We start from the raw sequence: 20,372 nt of genomic DNA on the forward strand, positions 1-20,372 counted from the left end.
ATGAACTTGTTACCCACATTTGATTTTTCATTGTCCATTATTGATGTTTAACTAATCTTGGTTATAGAAATCACACTAACATGTCTTATCTGGTCGCCGTTTTGCTGTAGGAGCAGATGTGTATTGTTGTTTTAGAGATTGTTCTCCAGGACTGATAGTTCACTTATTATTAGTCCGTTAGCCATAGAGACTATCGATTACACAACATACTCAAAAATAGTTTACACACACCTTGTGTTACAAGACCATTTGAAAGAGTTTAGACTGCAGTGTTTTTGCCGAGTTTTAATATCGATCGCTGTGGCGACGGAACCGTTTTTGTTTAAAACTTGCGTTGTTGAAATTAAAAAAAAACTTGGTATTTATGACAGGGTGGGAGATTTAGTTCCAATGACAAATGGCCAAATATTTTACTGATGAGATCACGTGACTCGACAGTGTTTGTATTCATAAACTTTGAAAATAGTGCACGTACTTCTGGTTTTTTTTATATATCAGGAACCATAACCAGGTAAGATGGAAGCAGTGATTAGGGCAGAAAGGAGAAATGGGACAACCATGTTATCGCTATTTCCGATATTTGTGTCCTTATATATCAGTGATGGATCTAAATGATAATATTTGTAACCTGTCACTGTCGCCAAAATATTCATCACTTATGCGTGGTGCACCCTCTTAAAGATCGCTGTGTACCTTTAGCATATTTCCAAATCAACCAATAGGAGGTCCCTATTTCATTAGCTGATAGGAAGCCCTATTTCATTAGCTGATAGGAAGCCCCTATTTCGTCAATCAATAGGAAGCCCCCATTTCGTTCCCTCATAGGAAGTCCCTGTTTTGGGAAAATTTGCTGTTTTTGTTCCAAGCGCGAAATAAATCTGATTTTCGTTCCGTCTTCCCTAGCGGAGAAATATTGATAATTACTAGGATCGTTTAACGATAATCTGCATTCTCTTGTTCTGTAGGCCGAAATAACGGTAACGCAATTCGTTTTCTTGTCCCGTGAGGCAAAATTACAATATGATTTTCCTTCTGTTGTCCTGTGGTGTGAAATAAGGAGGATGCTTGTTCTAATGTCCTGTGATGTGAAATAACGATATATCTCGTTCTGCATCGTGCGGGGCGAAATAGCGACCCTTTTGTCCTATGGGGCGATATAACGATAATCTTCGTTCAGCGGTGCGACATCTTGTCATTACCGTTATCGTTATGTTGCAGTGACAAGACTGAATAGAGAATGTCGTTATTTCGCTCAGTGGACAAAGTAGTGAAACACGTGATTGGTAGAGTGAAATTATCATCTTCATTATTTCGTTGTTAAGTCTAAGGTTTTTCGTTACGTTGCTACAAAAAGTATCATTATTTCGCCCTTATTTTAGCCACCTAGTATTATAACGAGTGTCTGTTCAACCTGTTTCTGCCTCCTTTTCACTGACCGAAACATTAGTTTATAGGCAAGTCGATCGATTTTTGTAAACAAAGTGTGCAGGCATTTATGTAAAATCAACCACATTCTATACATCATTTTTTTGTAGAATTTCTTCTTAGATAATGGAGAAGGTATCGCTTCTAAAATGGTGTATAAAAACAGAGAGATTCACATATCTTACAAAAAGTTTATCGCCAGACAGAAAACACTTTTTTCTTAGACCGGAAATAAAAAATGGCATCAGAAATAAATCTGCAGAGATTGCATACGCGGCCTGCCTTATATGGTTATGTTTGACGTAGGCAGCTGATCTGGGTCGCGGGGGCTCTAGTGGGGACTCTCTGTTAAGTGTTCATATCGACATGTGGCGGAATTTATTAGGCTGAGAGTGGTCGGGCCTATTAGAACGGTTATGAATTTTTGCATGATAAAAAATCGAAATAAAAGTTTTTAAATTTTACCAAATTTCATTTTTTCCGATGGTAAGACAGTCATATTAGATATAGGTCAATATATATAGTTTGCTCAGATAGACTAGTTAACCTATTGGGTGAGAGAAATCACTACCACAGAGTCTGGATGATCCCTTGTTGGCGAGGAAAGCACATGTATTCACATACGCTATAGAGAAGAATTGTCAAAATGTGACAAATACAGAATATATTGTTTAAAAACATCAACAGCATTTTACAGGAGGGCGGGTCTGATCTGTATATGATAACACTGTATATATATTAGTTATATGTCAATTTTTATCCGACGATCCCCCCTTCCCCCGCCTCCGTTAATACGCACAAATCTATATACGTATGGAAATGTGTGCTCTCATTTTCTTGCTTCCATTTAAATATCGATTTGTGCACTGTGTCTAGCACATCACACCGGGGACATGCCGCATACAGTATATACCAAGTGTTCTGTTTAATCAGATGCTTTGTGTGATGTAGAATTAGGGAGAATTCGACTGATTTCATGATAATTATACAGTATCCTTCTCCATAGTCTGCACACAAAATAGTTCTGTCCCGATTTTATGAGAAATCGAAGATTTACACGAACTGACTTTTATTGCATATTGTTTGGGTTTCATGTTATTATTAGACGATCTAAGAATGATTTCACCGTCGGACCTGGTGTAATGTTCACACAGGTTAAATAGATCAATGTTAAATAGTGGGATATGATTGACGTCATGTATCAAGATTCCTGGTATAGGCGTTATGGTATTTTATTACAAATTTTATATGATTGTTGTCATAACTTCACTTATCGCTTTCTGTTGTGCAATTACTACGGTTCTCTCATTGATTTTTTGTGAAGTCAGGATACTGTGGGTTCTAGTGGTATGTGGTATAGATACTGATTTCATTGTTCCCGATATTGAGAGTAGCATCATATCACGCCTGCACTCTTTATTGTTGCTAAGTAGACGGGAGAGACTCTCCTTGACTCGTCCTGTTTCTAAGCATTGCATCAACGACGAATGTCAGGGTTCAGGCGACGTGTAATATTAGGAAAGACTAGAACGACGTGCAGCAAGAAGGGATATTACTTTTCGCATTAAAAATCTTCCCCTACCTGACACTACAGTAAAACACCACACCTATCTCACACTTCAGTAACACTCCATATCTACCTCACACTGCAGTAAAACACCACACCTATCTCACACTACAGTAACACTCCACACCTACCTCACACTGCAGTAACACACCACACCTACCTCACACTGCAGTAACACACCACACCTACCTCACACTGCAGTAACACACCACACCTACCTCACACTGCAGTAACTCTCAACACCTACCTCGCACTACAGTAACACTCCACACCTACCACACACTACAGTAACACACCACACCTACCTCACACTACAGTAACACACCACACCTACCTCACACTGCAGTAACACACCACACCTACCTCACACTGCAGTAACACACCACACCTACCTCACACTGCAGTAACACACCACACCTATCTCACACTTCAGTAAAACACCACACCTATCTCACACTTCAGTAACACACCAAACCTACCTCACACTTCAGTAACACTCCACACCTACCTCACACTACAGTAAAACACCACACCTATCTCACACTTCAGTAACACACCAAACCTACCTCACACTTCAGTAACACTCCACACCTACCTCACACTACAGTAAAACACCACACCTATCTCACACTACAGTAACACACCACACCTACCTCACACTGCAGTATCACGCCACACCTACCTGACACTACAGTAAAACACCACACCTATCTCACACTTCAGTAACACTCCACACCTACCTCAAACTGCAGTAACACACCACACCTACATCACACTTCAGTAACACTCCACACCTACCACAAACTACAGTAACACTCCACACCTACCTGACACTACAGTAAAACACCACACCTATCTCACACTACAGTAACACTCCACACCTACCTCACACTGCAGTAAAACACTACACCTACCTCACACTTCAGTAACACTCCATACCTACCTCACACTACAGTAACACTCCACACCTACCTGACACTACAGTAACACACCACACCTATCTCACACTTCAGTAACACTCCACACCTACCTCAAACTGCAGTAACACACCACACCTACCTCACACTGCAGTAACACACCACACCTACCTCACACTGCAGTAACACACCACACCTATCTCACACTTCAGTAAAACACCACACCTATCTCACACTACAGTAAAACACCACACCTATCTCACACTACAGTAACACACCACACCTACCTCACACTGCAGTAACACTCCACACCTACCTGACACTACAGTAAAACACCACACCTATCTCACACTTCAGTAACACTCCACACCTACCTGACATTACAGTAAAACACCACACCTATCTCACACTTCAGTAACACTCCATACCTACCTCACACTGCAGTAACACACCACACCTACCTGACACTACAGTAACACACCACACCTACCTCACACTTCAGTAACACTCCACACCTACCTCACACTGCAGTAACACACCACACCTACCTCACACTTCAGTAACACTCCACACCTACCTCACACTGCAGTAACACACCAAACCTACCTCACACTTCAGTAACACTCCACACCTACCTCACACTAAAGTAACACTCCACACCTACCACAAACTACAGTAACACACCACACCTACCTCACACTACAGTAACACTCCACACCTACCTTACACTACAGTAACACTCCACACCTACCTCACACTACATTAACACCCCACACAGACCTCATACTACAGTAACACTCCAAACCTACCTCACACTTCCATAACACTTCATACCAACCTCACACTATAGTAACACACCACACCTACCACACACTACAGTAACATTCCACACCTACCTCATACTACAGTAACACTCCACACCTACCTCACACTACAGTAACACCCCACACAGACCTCATACTACAGTAACACTCCAAACCTACCTCACACTTCCCTAACACTTCATACCAACCTCACACTATAGTAACACACCACACCTACCACACACTACAGTAACACTCCAAACCTACCTCACACTTCCCTAACACTTCATACCAACCTCACACTATAGTAACACACCACACCTACCACACAATACAGTAACACTCCACACCTACCTCACACTACAGTAACACTCCACACCTACCACACAATACAGTAACACTCCACACCTACCACACAATACAGTAACACTCCACACCTACCTTACAATACAGTAACACTCCACACCTACCTCACACTACAGTAACACTCCACACCTACCACACAATACAGTAACACTCCACACCTACCACACAATACAGTAACACTCCACACCTACCTCACACTACAGTAACACTCCACACCTACCACACAATACAGTAACACTCCACACCTACCACACAATACAGTAACACTCCACACCTACCTTACAATACAGTAACACTCCACACCTACCTCACACTACAGTAACACTCCACACCTACCACACAATACAGTAACACTCCACACCTACCACACAATACAGTAACACTCCACACCTACCTTACAATACAGTAACACTCCACACCTACCTCACACTACAGTAACACTCCACACCTACCACACAATACAGTAACACTCCACACCTACCTCACACTACAGTAACACTCCACACCTACCACACAATACAGTAACACTCCACACCTACCTCACACTACAGTAACACTCTACACCTACCTCGCACTACAGTAACACTCCACACCTACCTCACACTACAGTAACACCCCACACCTACCACACACTACAGTAACACTCCACACCTACCACACACTACAGTAACACTCCTCACCTACCACACACTACAGTAACACTCCACACCTACCACACACTACAGTAACACTCCTCACCTACCACACACTACAGTAACACACCACACCTACCACACACTACAGTAACACTCCACACATACCTCACACTACAGTAACACTCCACACCTACTACAAACTACAGTAACACACCACACCTACCACACACTACAGTAACACCCCACACCTACCTCACACTACAGTAACACTCCACACATACCTCGCACTACAGTAACACTCAACACCTACCTCGCACTACAGTAACACTCCACACCTACCTCACACTACAGTAACACACCACACCTATCTCACACTTCAGTAACACTCCACACCTACCTCAAACTGCAGTAACACACCACACCTACCTCACACTGCAGTAACACACCACACCTACCTCACACAGTAACACACCACACCTATCTCACACAGTAAAACACCACACCTATCTCACACTTCAGTAACACACCAAACCTACCTCACACTTCAGTAACACTCCACACCTACCTCACACTACAGTAAAACACCACACCTATCTCACACTACAGTAACACACCACACCTACCTCACACTGCAGTAACACACCACACCTACCTGACACTACAGTAAAACACCACACCTATCTCACACTTCAGTAACACTCCACACCTACAAACTACAGTAACAACACACCACACCTACCTCACACACAGTAACACACACACCTACCTCACACTACAGTAACACTCCACACCTACCTCACACTACAGTAACACACCACACACCTACACTCACACTACAGTAACACTCCACACCACCTCACACTACAGTAACACACCACACTACTCACACAGTAACACTCCACACCTACCTCACACCTAACACACACACCTACCACACACTACAGTAACACTCCACACACACACTACAGTAACACTCCACACCTACCTCACACTACAGTAACACTCCACACCTACCTCACACTACAGTAACACTCCACACCTACCACACACTACAGTAACACTCCACACCTACCACACACTACAGTAACACTCCACACCTACCACACACTACAGTAACACTCCACACACTCCACACCTACCTCACACTACAGTAACACACCACACCTACCACACACTACAGTAACACTCCACACCTACCACACACTACAGTAACACTCCACACCTACCTCACACTACAGTAACACTCAACACCTACCTCACACTACAGTAACACTCCACACCTACCACACACTACAGTAACAACACTTTACAGTCCACACCTACCACACACACTACAGTAACACTCCACACCTACCACACACTACAGTAACACTACCTCACACCTAACACTCACACTACAGTAACACCCACACCTACCACACACTACAGTAACACTACCTAACACTCCACACCTACCACACACTACAGTAACACACACCACACCTCACACTACAGTAACCCACACCTACCTCACACTACAGTAACACTCCACACCTACCACACACTACAGTAACACTCCACACCTACCACACACTACAGTAACACTCCACACCTACCACACACTACAGTAACACACCACACCTACTACACACTACAGTAACACTCCACACCTACCACACACTACAGTAACACACCACACCTACCACACACTACAGTAACACTCCACACCTACCACACACTACAGTAACACTCCACACCTACCTCGCACTACAGTAACACTCCACACCTACCTCACGCTACAGTAACACTCCACACCTACCTCACACTACAGTAACACTCCACACCTACAGTAACACTCCACACCTACCTACACACACACACACACACTACAGTACACACTCACACACACCTACCTACCACACACTACAGTAACACTAACACACCACACCTACCACACACACACAGTAACACACACACCTACACACAGTAACACACACTCACACACAGTAACACTCCACACCTACCACACACTACCTCCACACACTAACACTCACACCTACCTACACACACCCCACACACACATACAGTAACACTCCACACCTACCACACACTACAGTAACACCCCACACCTACCTTACACTAGAGTAACACTCCACACCTACCTTACACTACAGTAACACTCCACACCTACCACACAATACAGTAACACCCCACACCTACCTTACACTACAGTAACACCCCACACCTACCTTACACTACAGTAACACCCCACACCTACCTTACACTACAGTAACACTACAGTAACACACCACACCTACCTCACACTACAGTAACACTCCACACCTACCTAACAATACAGTAGCAATACACACCTACCACACACTACAGTAACACTCCACACCTACCTCACACTACAGTAACACTCCACACCTACCTCACACTACAGTAACACTCAACACCTACCACACACTACAGTAACACTCCACACCTACCTTACACTACAGTAACACTCCACACCTACCACACAATACAGTAACACTCCACACCTGCCTCACACTACAGTAACACTCCACAAATACCTCACACCACCGTAACACTCCACACCTACCACACACTACAGTAACACCCCACACAGACCACATACTACATTATCACTCCACACCTACCTCAAACTACAGTAACACTCCACACCTACCTTACACTACAGTAATACTCCACACCTACCTTACACTACAGTAACACTCCACACCTACCTCGCACTACAGTAACACCCCACACAGACCACATACTACATTATCACTCCACACCTACCTCACACTACAGTAACACCCCACACCTACCACACACTACAGTAACACCCCACACCTACCTCACACTACAGTAACACTCCACACCTACCTCATACTACAGTAACACTCCAAACCTACCTCACACTTCCCGAACACTTCATACCTACCTCACACTACAGTAACAATCCACAACTTCCTCACACTACAGTAACACTCCACACCTACCTCACACTACAGTAACACACCACACCTACCTCACACTACAACAGTAACACACCACACCTACCTCACACTACAATAACACTCCACACCTATCTCACACTACAGTAACACTCCACACCTCCTCATACTACAGTAACACTCCAAACCTATCTCACACTTCCCGAACACTTCATACCTACCTCACACTACAGTAACACTCCACAACTTCCTCACACTACAATAACACTCCACACCTACCTCACACTACAGTAACACTCCACACCTACCACACACTACAATAACACCCCACACCTACCTTACAATACAGTAGCAATTCACACCCACCACACACTACAGTAACACTCCACACCTACCCTGCACTATAGTAACACTCCACACCTACCTCACACTACAGTAACACCCCACACCTACCTCACACTAGAGTAACACTCCACAACTATCTCACACTACAGTAACACACCACACCTCCCACACACTTCAGTAACATTCCACACCTACCTCACACTTCAGTAACACTCCACACACACTACATTAACACTCCACAACTATCTTCAGTCCTCAATAACTCCCCATTCCTATCATCGCTTCACGGAAACACCACACGCCTACCCTTTTTCCACAATAACACTATACACTTACCCTCAATCAACGGTAACACGACACTCCTATCCTTAGTTCACGGTAACACCACATTCCTATCCTCAGTCAACGATAACACCACATCCTACGCTCAGTCAACGGTTATAGCACACTCCTACCCTCAGTTCATTGTAACAACACACTCCTATCCTCAGTCCACATTAACACCACACTCCTAGCCTTAGTCCACAGTAACAAGACACTCCCATCCTCAGTCAACGATAACAACACAATCCTACCTTTAGTCTACGGTAACACCACACTCATACCCTCAATCAACGGTAACAACACACTCCTACCTTTAGTCTACGGTATCACCACACTCATACCCTCAGTCAACGGGTAACAACACACTCCTACCCTCAGTCTACGGTAACAACACACTCCTATCCTCAGTCAACAGTAACACCACACTCCTACCCTCAGTCCAACGTAACACCACACTCCTACCCTCAATCAACGGTAACAACACACTCCTACCCTCAGTCCACAGTATAACCACACTCCTGCCCTCAGTCCACAGTATAACCACACTCCTACCCTCCGTCCACGGTTACACCACACTCCTACCCTCAGTCCACGGTAACACCACATCCTACCGTCAGTCCAAGGTAACACCACACTCCTACCCTCAGTCAACAGTACCAACACACTCCTATCTTTAGTAAACTGTAACACCACACTCCTACCCTCAGTCAACAGTAACACCACACTCCTACCCTCAGTCCACGGTAACAACACACTCCTACCCTCAGTCAACAGTAACACCACACTCCTACCCTCAGTCCACGGTAACACCACACTCCTACCCTCAGTCAACAGTAACAACACACTCCTATCCTTAGTCAACACTAACAACACACTCCTACCCTTAGTCAACAGTAACAACACACTCCTACCATCAGTCAACAGTAACAACACACTCCTACCCTCAGTCAACAGTAACACTGCACGCCTACCCTCAGTCCACGGTAACACTATACACTTACCTCAGTCCACGGTAACACCACACTCCTACCCTTAGTCAACAGTAACAACACACTCCTACCCTTAGTCAACAGTAACAACACACTCCTATCCTCAGTCAACAGTAACAACACACTCCTACCCTTAGTCCACTGTAACACCACACTCCTACCCTTAGTCAACAGTAACAACACACTCCTACCCTCAGTCAACAGTAACACCGCACGCCTACCCTCAGTCCACGGTAACACTATACACTTATCCTCAGTCCACTGTAACACCACACTCCTACCCTTAGTCAACAGTAACAACACACTCCTACCCTTAGTCAACAGTAACAACACACTCCTATCCTCAGTCAACAGTAACAACACACTCCTACCCTCAGTCCACTGTAACAACACACTCCTACCCTTAGTCAACAGTAACAACACACTCTTTCCCTTAGTCAACAGTAACAACACACTCCTACCCTTAGTCAACAGTAACAACACACTCCTACCCTTAGTCAACAGTAACAACACACTCCTACCCTCAGTCCACGGTAACACTATACACTTATCTCAGTCCTCGGTAACACCACACTCCCACCCTCAGTCCATGGTAACACCACACTCCTATCCTCAGTCCATGGTAATACCACACTCCTATCCTCAGTCCACGGTAACACCACATTCCCACCCTCAGTCCATGGTAACACCACACTCCTATCCTCAGTCCATGGTAACACCACACTCCTATCCTCAGTCCATGGTAATACCACACTCCTATCCTCAGTCCACGGTAACACCACACTCCCACCCTCAGTCCATGGTAACACCACACTCCTATCCTCAGTCCATGGTAATACCACACTGGTCTGGAAACTGGTGGCGATAGTGTGTAGGAAAGGGAAGATAACACTGCTGGTAACAGGCAGAGGCTACTTTGTACTAATGGATGAGAACTCATAAAAGAGAGCCATAAAATCAAGGGTCAAACAATGTCATTTTATGAAATGGAAAGAAATATCTCGGTGTTTGCCAGGGGGGAATATGACATCATACATGACCAGGAAGAGGTTGCAGACATTTCAATCAGAAATGTGGAGTGCCTGGATTTTCAGTGTGTATTCAACAAACCAACATCATCACACAACTCAGACAGGGAGCTAAGATCGACAAAAATAGCCCTTATTAGTATGGTTTAAATTGTCTGATGTTTATGGCGGATCCATCCTAGGCATCCTAGGCATCCTAGGTTACCAATCGATCTGACATTTGGATTAGATCTTGAAGGGAAACGTCCTACTTTGTCCAAGTACGTCTCTTCTCTCCGTGACAATTTGAAGAAATCTTCTGATTTGGGCCGACATTTCACTTTCTCGGCAGCTGATCAACAGAAGAGGAATTATGACAGGAAGGCGAGAGCTGTCAGTTAACAGGAAGGAGACTGAATACTAGCCCAAATTTTGGCGTTTGCTGGAAAACACAAGATTTCCGACAAATGGGAAAACGACGATTATATTGTGGTCCGTCAGCCGAGTCCAGTTTCGGTATACATAATACGAAAGTGTAGCGGTGACGGCAAGGAGAGGACTTTACATCGGAACTTACCTATCAATTTTCATCATGATGAAGAAGAGAAACCTGATTAGAGGCCAGCGCCTACAGTAAGGAACCAAGCACGGAAAAAGCTAAAGGAGGAGTTAGTTGTTTCGGGGGACGCGGATAGCGACTGCGATAAAAATGTCGACTCAACAGTCGTCAGGATCACTCAAGAAGAGGGTCCGCTATCAGATTTGGAGGATGGGGACTCGGCAATCCCCAATGAGGATAATTCGGCTCATGATAGCAGAGGAGATTCTACCCAGCCTACCGATGGTGACGACCAACCTCAGCCTGTCGTAGAGGATGTGACAGCGCCAGATGACGACCAAGTCTCAGGAAGTGACGAGTCTGGAGGTGTTACAGTCCAGATGGATGACGTTATGGAGGAACCTCCTGCTACTAGGAGTAGTGGGGCAGCATAGCAAATCCATTGTGCATTTTGTTATACAAGCACCAAATATGGCACAAATGTACATTAACATATTGCAAACATTTTGAGATATTGGGCCACTTGGAATTCTCTCTTTATGTACGCCATATTGGATTTCAAAATGGCCGCCACTTTGAAATCTACATTTGCGATTATCGGTGGGTCTAATGCTGCTATTGACTTGATTCTGGTGTCTAAATGTATGTTTTTGGGTCAAGGAATCCAATGGTAACAATCTGCATTGCGTATTTTTACCAATGGACCGCCATATTGGATTCCAAAATGGCTGCTTTATATTACATGACCGCTTCGCGATCTACATTTGTCTTAGGATCTAATGACTTGATTCCGGTGGTGGTGGTGGTGGTGGTGGTGCTGCTGCTGCTGCTGGTGGGGGTGGTGGTAGTAGTAGTGGCAGTGATATTATATTGTGTCATTCCAAGTTCATCGTGATGCATGCACGTCTATTGGAAATGAGATTCATCAGTTTGGTATGAAAGATGACAAACCAAGTTAGTCTTATCACAAACAATAATTGAAAACTAAACTTTCGAAAACGTCTGGTTCCTTTGTCAAGCATAGCGTACAATAGAACAGTGACGGGGCTAGGTTTTGTTGAAATCCACTCACTACCCGATAAGGACGAATGTGTGACTCCAACTGTCAAACCCATCATGAGGAGGAGAGTCAGGATCTGGTCATACTGGACACAAAGGACATAGCAGGTCCTGCTGCCGTGGAGACCGTGATGAATGCCAAGAGGATTGGCCAAGAGCAGTTCGAGGCTTTCACCAGAGAGTGTCTATTGGACAGAACAAATGCAGTGGGCGACCCCATTCCTCGTAACCAGCTGAAGGTGTTCAGCACTTCCCCTCCAAGAAGCCAGAGCAAAGGTCAACAGCAGCTCGCCTCCGTCAAGAATGACAGAGAACTCTTCGCACGCCTATACATTGGCTGCCAGACGAGGGATGGAAGCTTTGAGGAGTTCTTTCGTCACGAAAACCAGGCATGTCCCCCTGCACTGTCTAATGATGGAAACCTCTTCACTGGTAGCAGCCATCGTCCAGATGCTGAAGCCGGCTGCATCAAAGACCTTTGAAGAGTATGTACATCAGATCTTCATCCCATATATGTCTACGAAGCTGCAAACAGTGTCACGCCTGGATTTGGTCAGGAATAATTACTTTGCTGATTCACTGAAAGGTAGTACACGTGCAAAGCGGGGACAAGGAGTACGGAGACGTGTGGTGGCCGCCGCAGCCATACCAGGAAACTGGCAGAACATCCTACGAGTGGACAGCAACAAGACCGAGTTGTTCAGGTTCCTCTCAGCAGCTCTTATGAAATGGTTTGACCAGGAGGACAAGCAAATCATCATTACTGATGGGGAGGCAGTGCTCAGCAAGCCACTACTACCAGATCTGACCTCACTTGCCCCATGTAACCATGAAGAGGCTGACAGTCGGATGTTGCTGCATGCATCTCATGCAGCCAGGCATTGACACAATTCAATAGTTATTCGGACAGTAGACACCGATGTTGTGGTGCTGGCAGTGCCCGTGGCACTGGAGTTGCAATCAGAAGACGAACTATGGCTGGCATTCGGAACAGGCCGAAGTTTCCGATACCTAGCAGCACACGAAATAGCAGCTGGACTGGGACGAGAGAAGGCTCTTGCATTGTCAATGTTCTAACTGGATGCGACACTGTGTCCAGTTTTGCCAGACATGGCAAGAAGACTGCGTGGGCAGTCTGGACGATACTGCCAGAACTCACTGAGGCGCTGCTGCTGCTGCTGCTGCTGTCCTCCGCACCACGTTACATACCAAATGACGATGAGTCCACAACATACTTGTGAACTTGTTAACATCACACTGTTTATGTGTATCTGAACTTGTTAACATCACAGCCGATGCAATGTGCATCATCGAAAGGTTCGTGATCCTGTTGTATGATCGAACCAGCAAATGCATGGACATTGACAAGGCCAGGAGGAAACTCTTCTCAAGGAAGAACAATGTGCAGCTGATCCCTCCAACGAAGGCAGCTTTAGAGGAGCATGTCAAGAGGGCAGTGCATCAAGGTGGACATGTGTGAGGTCATATACTGCTGCCGGCACCAGAGCTCCCTCCACCAACCAACTGGGGTTCGTCAATGACTGAGGGACAGTACACACCATACTGGACCAGGCTACCTGAGGCAGCTCACAGCTGCATTGAACTGGTTTCTTGCAAGTGCCAGAAAGGGTGTGTGAGGTGCTGCAAATGCAAGAAGGCTGCCCTTCAGTGCACAGCCCTCTGTGTATGTGAAGGGGACTGCACATGACGATGAGTCCACAACATACACCTACTTGTGGCCGTGCTGAACTTGTTAACATCACACTGTTTATGTACACGTATCTTCAGTACCGATATATACCTACCCTCAGATACCAGACCATTGCAGAATGCCAGTATACACCTAGCCTCAGATATTAGACCATGTAGCATGCCAGAATGGTACCTAAGACATTTACAGACCTAAGACTTTACCACCCATTTAACATGCTTTCATAAAAGCATTCTTTTCAAAATATCGTTTTCAATCTTATATTTGCCTAGGTAATTTCCAAATACAATTATATAACAGACCGTGAAAGATAACATTCAGTTGAAATTGGTACCATTGGATTCCTTGTCCCCAAAGACATACATTTAGACACCAGAATCAAGTCAATAGCAGCATTTGACCCAGAGATAATCGCAAATGTAGACTTCAAAGTGGCGGCCATTTTGAAATCAAATATGGCGGACATAAAGAGAGAATTCCGAGTGGCCCAATATCTCAAAATGTTCGCAACATGTTAATGTACATGTGTGAAAAATTTGGTGCTTGTATCACAAAATACACAATTCTTTTGAATATTTGGGCTAAACCGCCCCACTAGAGATCGATGAGAGCAAGGCAACCTCCTTTGTGGCAACGTTCTGGAGAGTACGTCATGAGCCATGTGTGCCCAGGAACCTCCGCAGACTGGATCACGAGCGCGGATTTTCTTGTGTATTGTGGGATACTAAGTCCGGATTGAACATCGGAAGATATTGTGAAGATCGTCTGTGGAGAAGTGACATGATGGATTGCTATGTGCGCTGTACGGTACTGTTTTATTTTATTTATTTTTTTCAATATCTTAACTGTGTTTCCTGCTTATTGTGATTTTATAGTCAATGTGATATTTGTGAAAATACGAGGACGTCGTTTCCAAACCAAGGGGAGTGTGTAACACGGTCAAAATAATTAAATTCTGTTTGATATAAAATATATTTATTTGTCGTTTAGTGTAATATACTGAATCGGTGCGTTTCTTTGTTTGCGCTCTGTCATATGTATGTGTGTTGTACGTGAGTTGTGGTCAGCTACGGACTGGACATGTGACACTTGAAGGACTTTGACGAAGTTGTTAGATTGGTTGAAAGTTTCTGTCTTGTGGGTTTCCTTTATTGTCCTCAGTACTTCGGTACGTTGGAATTCTATCTCTCCGAGTGAACAGTGGAATTAATTTGTTAGTACGACTGTCTCTGAATATTTCTGGCATTTGCACCTGTTATTGTGGTGACAGAATTCTGTGGTGTCATATGTGCTGTCGTGTGTATCATTAATGTGTTAATGTCTCTCTCTCTCCTTTGAAAAAACGGGGCAAAGCTACAATTGGCCGGGTTGCGGGATGAGTGCAATGTTAAATGGTATTTATAAGACAGTTAAGGGTGTTTCATTTGTTGAGTATGTAGAATATTTGTTATAAGAGAGAAAGTTTGGTTGTAGTTTATGAATTGGTGCAGAAGAAGGGCATTTGAAGAAAGAAGTTGCAGCCATTTTTGATTCGGAGATGTTCAAAAAATAGACAATGGACATCTAGGTCCCCAAGGTGATTTATATGTGGAATTTTGGAAAGATTCTTGTAGTTTCTGAGAAACTGTGATAAGAAGAAAAGTTTCAGAAAATGTTTAAGTTCCAAAGCCCGGAAAATACAGAAAAATGTCCGGCATGAATCCATAATAGGAGGTGCACATTTTCAACATATATATAAACATGCTACAAAGTTTCAAGCTTCTACGTCAAAAACTCTAGGAGGAGTTGATTCTACAAAACGGGTACCCCTTTTCCCTTCCAAACTGCGGAAAATTACTTAGTTCCAAAGCCCGGAAAATACAGAAAAATATCCGGAATGAATCCATTATAGGAGGTGCATATCTTCAACATATATATAAACATGCTACAAAGTTTCAAGCTCCTACGTCAAAAACTCTAGGAGGAGTTGATTCTACAAAACGGGTACCCCTTTTCCCTTCCAAACTGCGGAAAATTACTTAGTTCCAAAGCCCGGAAAATACAGAAAAATATCCGGAATGAATCCATTATAGGAGGTGCATATCTTCAACATATATATAAACATCCTACAAAGTTTCAAGCTCCTACGTCAAAAACTCTAGGAGGAGTTGATTCTACAAAACGGGTACCCCTTTTCCCCGCATATACCCCAGCACTGTAGAGGACTAAATAGAAGCTATTTCAGGGACATCCGCCTGAGACATTACATTTTCCTTCTAAAAGATAAAGCTACTGGGTGTTCTATATCAGTGACTGTATGGATGTAAATAGGAATCGGTTTGACGAAACGCTTGGAAAAAGAACCAATACCAGCAGGGTAGTACAGCAAATCTCGATGGGTTTCTGAGACATTGGCAAGTCTTGCTGTTTATTACGTGAGTGTACCAGTAAAGGTTGTCACCACACACATGGCCGTTAATACTGAAAAATGGCACTAACCGTTGAGAAAATGAAGCGGTTTATCAACAAGCACCTGCGAAAGTGATTTGGAATTCCACCATGCTTGACTTCTACTAGCCTCTTTTTTCTATAGTAGAGCAGTCAAGCTCGAGTTCCCACAACATCCATTGTGTGAGAATGATTCGTGATATCATGACTTTGATGGACTCCAAATAATGAGACGATGTACCGAACTGTTGTAGAATTTCAGAAACGAAGCTGAAGATGAGGTTAAGAGCAGGAAGGATGTCGACACCAGGAAAGATGAAGCATGTTCAGAAAGAAAAACATGGAAGTCAAGAGTCTGGTCAAGATAGGAGACAGGCCGGAAGAACTATTTTTTCTTATCTGACATCTGGAGAAAAAACATTCTCTACTGCAATTTCTTCTCTGGTCGTTGTTTCCAACACCAGCAAATCTTCATTGGTGATATCTTGTCCAGACATCAGTTTGCCCAATCTGTGGAACCTATCTCGGGTCGGATATAGCTCTTTGGTCATCAGGTACCAGGAAGATCATCTTTATTGGGTTACATGGGAGGAGAGATGTAAGGGAGTTCAAGAAGAGCAAACATGAGGCAATGTGCAAGATTGTCGGTAGAGGTGTTGTCAATCCTGGAACATTCCATGTAGTAGAACTAGGCTTCGGAGGCTTCCCCGCACAGACTGTGTGACACATGTTCTCTGGACTTGAAGTGGCCTGGAGGTTCCAAGCAACAAAGAAGGCATCCTGCTGGCTAGTGGTGGAGAGACGTGCCAGTAGCTGTAGACTTATCGCAGACGCTTATTGTCTTATCCCCCTGTCAGCCCTTATTCTGGGGATGCACCGAGCAAGGAGTCGAAACACACAACCGGGATGCAGCAACATTGTCATCATCGCTTTAAATTTTCATCATTTGCGTGTTGACATTTAAAAGCGTGCATACAATGATTGGTTTCTATTACAAGTAGCTCAGTAATATTGTGTGATTCATCCTCCACTGTATTCATCATCGACAACAAAAGCATGACTTATAACGAATAGGAGCACAATAAATGGAGATAAATGAGGTCACTTCTTCAAGCTTTTTAGACTGGTTTGTTAGAATATTCAATACTTTCACATGTGCACTGGCGCAAGATTGAACATCTTTGTGAGGCCCTCATACACTAAGATGAATGCAACAGTTTTCTCAAACATTTCGACTAAAGTTGACGCTATTCTAAAAGTATCTGATGTATGAAAATTACGAAATGTATCTAATTATAGGGCTGCTGCACCTCCTCGTCTCGATTTTGACTTTTTTGTTGATCACTTTGGATTTTCCTCAGTCGCCTCCTAGGCTTCAAATTTTAGGCCCTTAGCATCACTGACGAGTCCTAGAAGGACGAAACAGCTGTATGATGTAGCATCACTGACGAGTCCTAGAAGGACGAAACAGCTGTATGATGCATTTAAATTCATTTTTTGACTTTACTGTATCTCGCTCTAAATTATGAAAAGGTGCTATTCTCTTCTGTGTCTTCCTTTGTGTGTCCTGTGTACAATCTTTGACAAAACAGACGAAATATGGATTTAAGGATTTTAGGAATATTTCCGAATTCTTTGGAAAGATATGGTGAACACATTGTGTTGTAACCGATTGGAGGAACTCTCCTAGAGAAGCATTTTTGTCGTTTGGGCATCCTCGTAACCAACGACACCGTTTACTGATGGAGCAAGAGGCGCCACAAACATCCTATACATTTTTTTTTCTATGACCTAGTTTTGGCTAATTCTACTTCAGTATAAAAATATTTCGGGTTGTCACTGAGGATATGTACTTTTCGTATTGACATTGTGTTGTTAAACTTAGAAAAGTCGTTTCGGCAGCAAGTTTTATCGCGATCTTCATTTGCCACCCAATGCACAACCAAGAATGTTGCCAAACCTCATGCTGCCATTCTTAGTACTAAGAAATCTTCCGATGTAGAGTTAAAGAAAAGGTTTTAGGAACTTCAAAGTGCTATTGATTAATATGGAGTATAAATTCGTTAAAAGATAAAGAATGAAATAATGAAAAATATTTTAGTATTTTTACTTTAAAAGGAGGAGTGTTACTATGTCTGTATAACACAGTGTTCTCTATACCCTTACAGTGAACTTTGTAATATCGCTGAAATATATAAAGATCATTTTACAATTATTTCACCTTTATGAATGTTTTGGAACACTCCGTTCACATGAAGAGGCTGAATATTGACGTCAATGTGAATTCCCAATCTTGTCTGTTTTATGAAATGTCCAAGTGTTTACAAAACCTCTGCATATCATTATTTGAAAACTGCCTCTCCTAAGTACTAGATACTGTGGGGTTGTTGAATAGCATAACATAAATATTCTTAAAAAGCTATAAACTTGTCGCAAGGCGACGCTTTTTATCTCATTTTCGTGTTGTTCTTTCTGTTGTTAAGACGCGCCTCCCCGCCCCCCCCCCCCTTACACACACACACACACACACAATAAATAGGTTCAAAAACGTATTTCACTTAACAAAGGGAACGTTCCCATCAGTTCATCACAACGATATTTTATTACTTTTTTATATTGAAGATATGACTTGTGTATTTATTGTAATTAATTACATACAATTTTTTTATCGTGTATTCAATGTATACCATCTCATTTAAAACTGTAAAGTTCAATAACAGCAGCAAAACTCTGTGTTAGTAATCAAATAATATCAAATAATCATACACGGATATAATCTTTCTATGAATTTCAAATAGACATTTGATTTCATCGGCAACATACCATGCATTTCTTGTTAAACGATGAAATGAGTTGTGAAAAGTCCCATAGTCTTGCTCAAGTCCGTAAACATTTCTGACTATGACTATGCCTCTCTCAATAAACGGGAGGGAACAGGAGAAATACCATAAGATGCAAGATATGTCTACTATGTTAGTACAGTGTGTAGTAATTATATATATATGATACATAGGCTAGCACTGGTTTGGAGAATGACTTTTCCCATTTGCATATTTATTTATCCTTTCCCTTCTAATCTAAATTGTAAATGACGAATCGATAGATGACTAATGGATCATTTTTGTGTATGGTGGGAATGATATGTCATATCATGGTGACATTGCTAACTGACTAATTGATCCAATAAGTCATGCTATTTCTTCGTATCATATCTTCTGATAAGCCAGTTTACAAATATTATCTTAACTTGACAACAAAATGTGTCGCCAAGATCCGCGCTTGTAGTATGA

Source organism: Ylistrum balloti, unplaced genomic scaffold, assembly GCF_031769215.1.
Source record: "Ylistrum balloti isolate Yb309-2 unplaced genomic scaffold, AGI_CSIRO_Ybal_v1 Utg369640, whole genome shotgun sequence".
NCBI classification, from domain to species: Eukaryota; Metazoa; Mollusca; class Bivalvia; order Pectinida; family Pectinidae; genus Ylistrum; species Ylistrum balloti.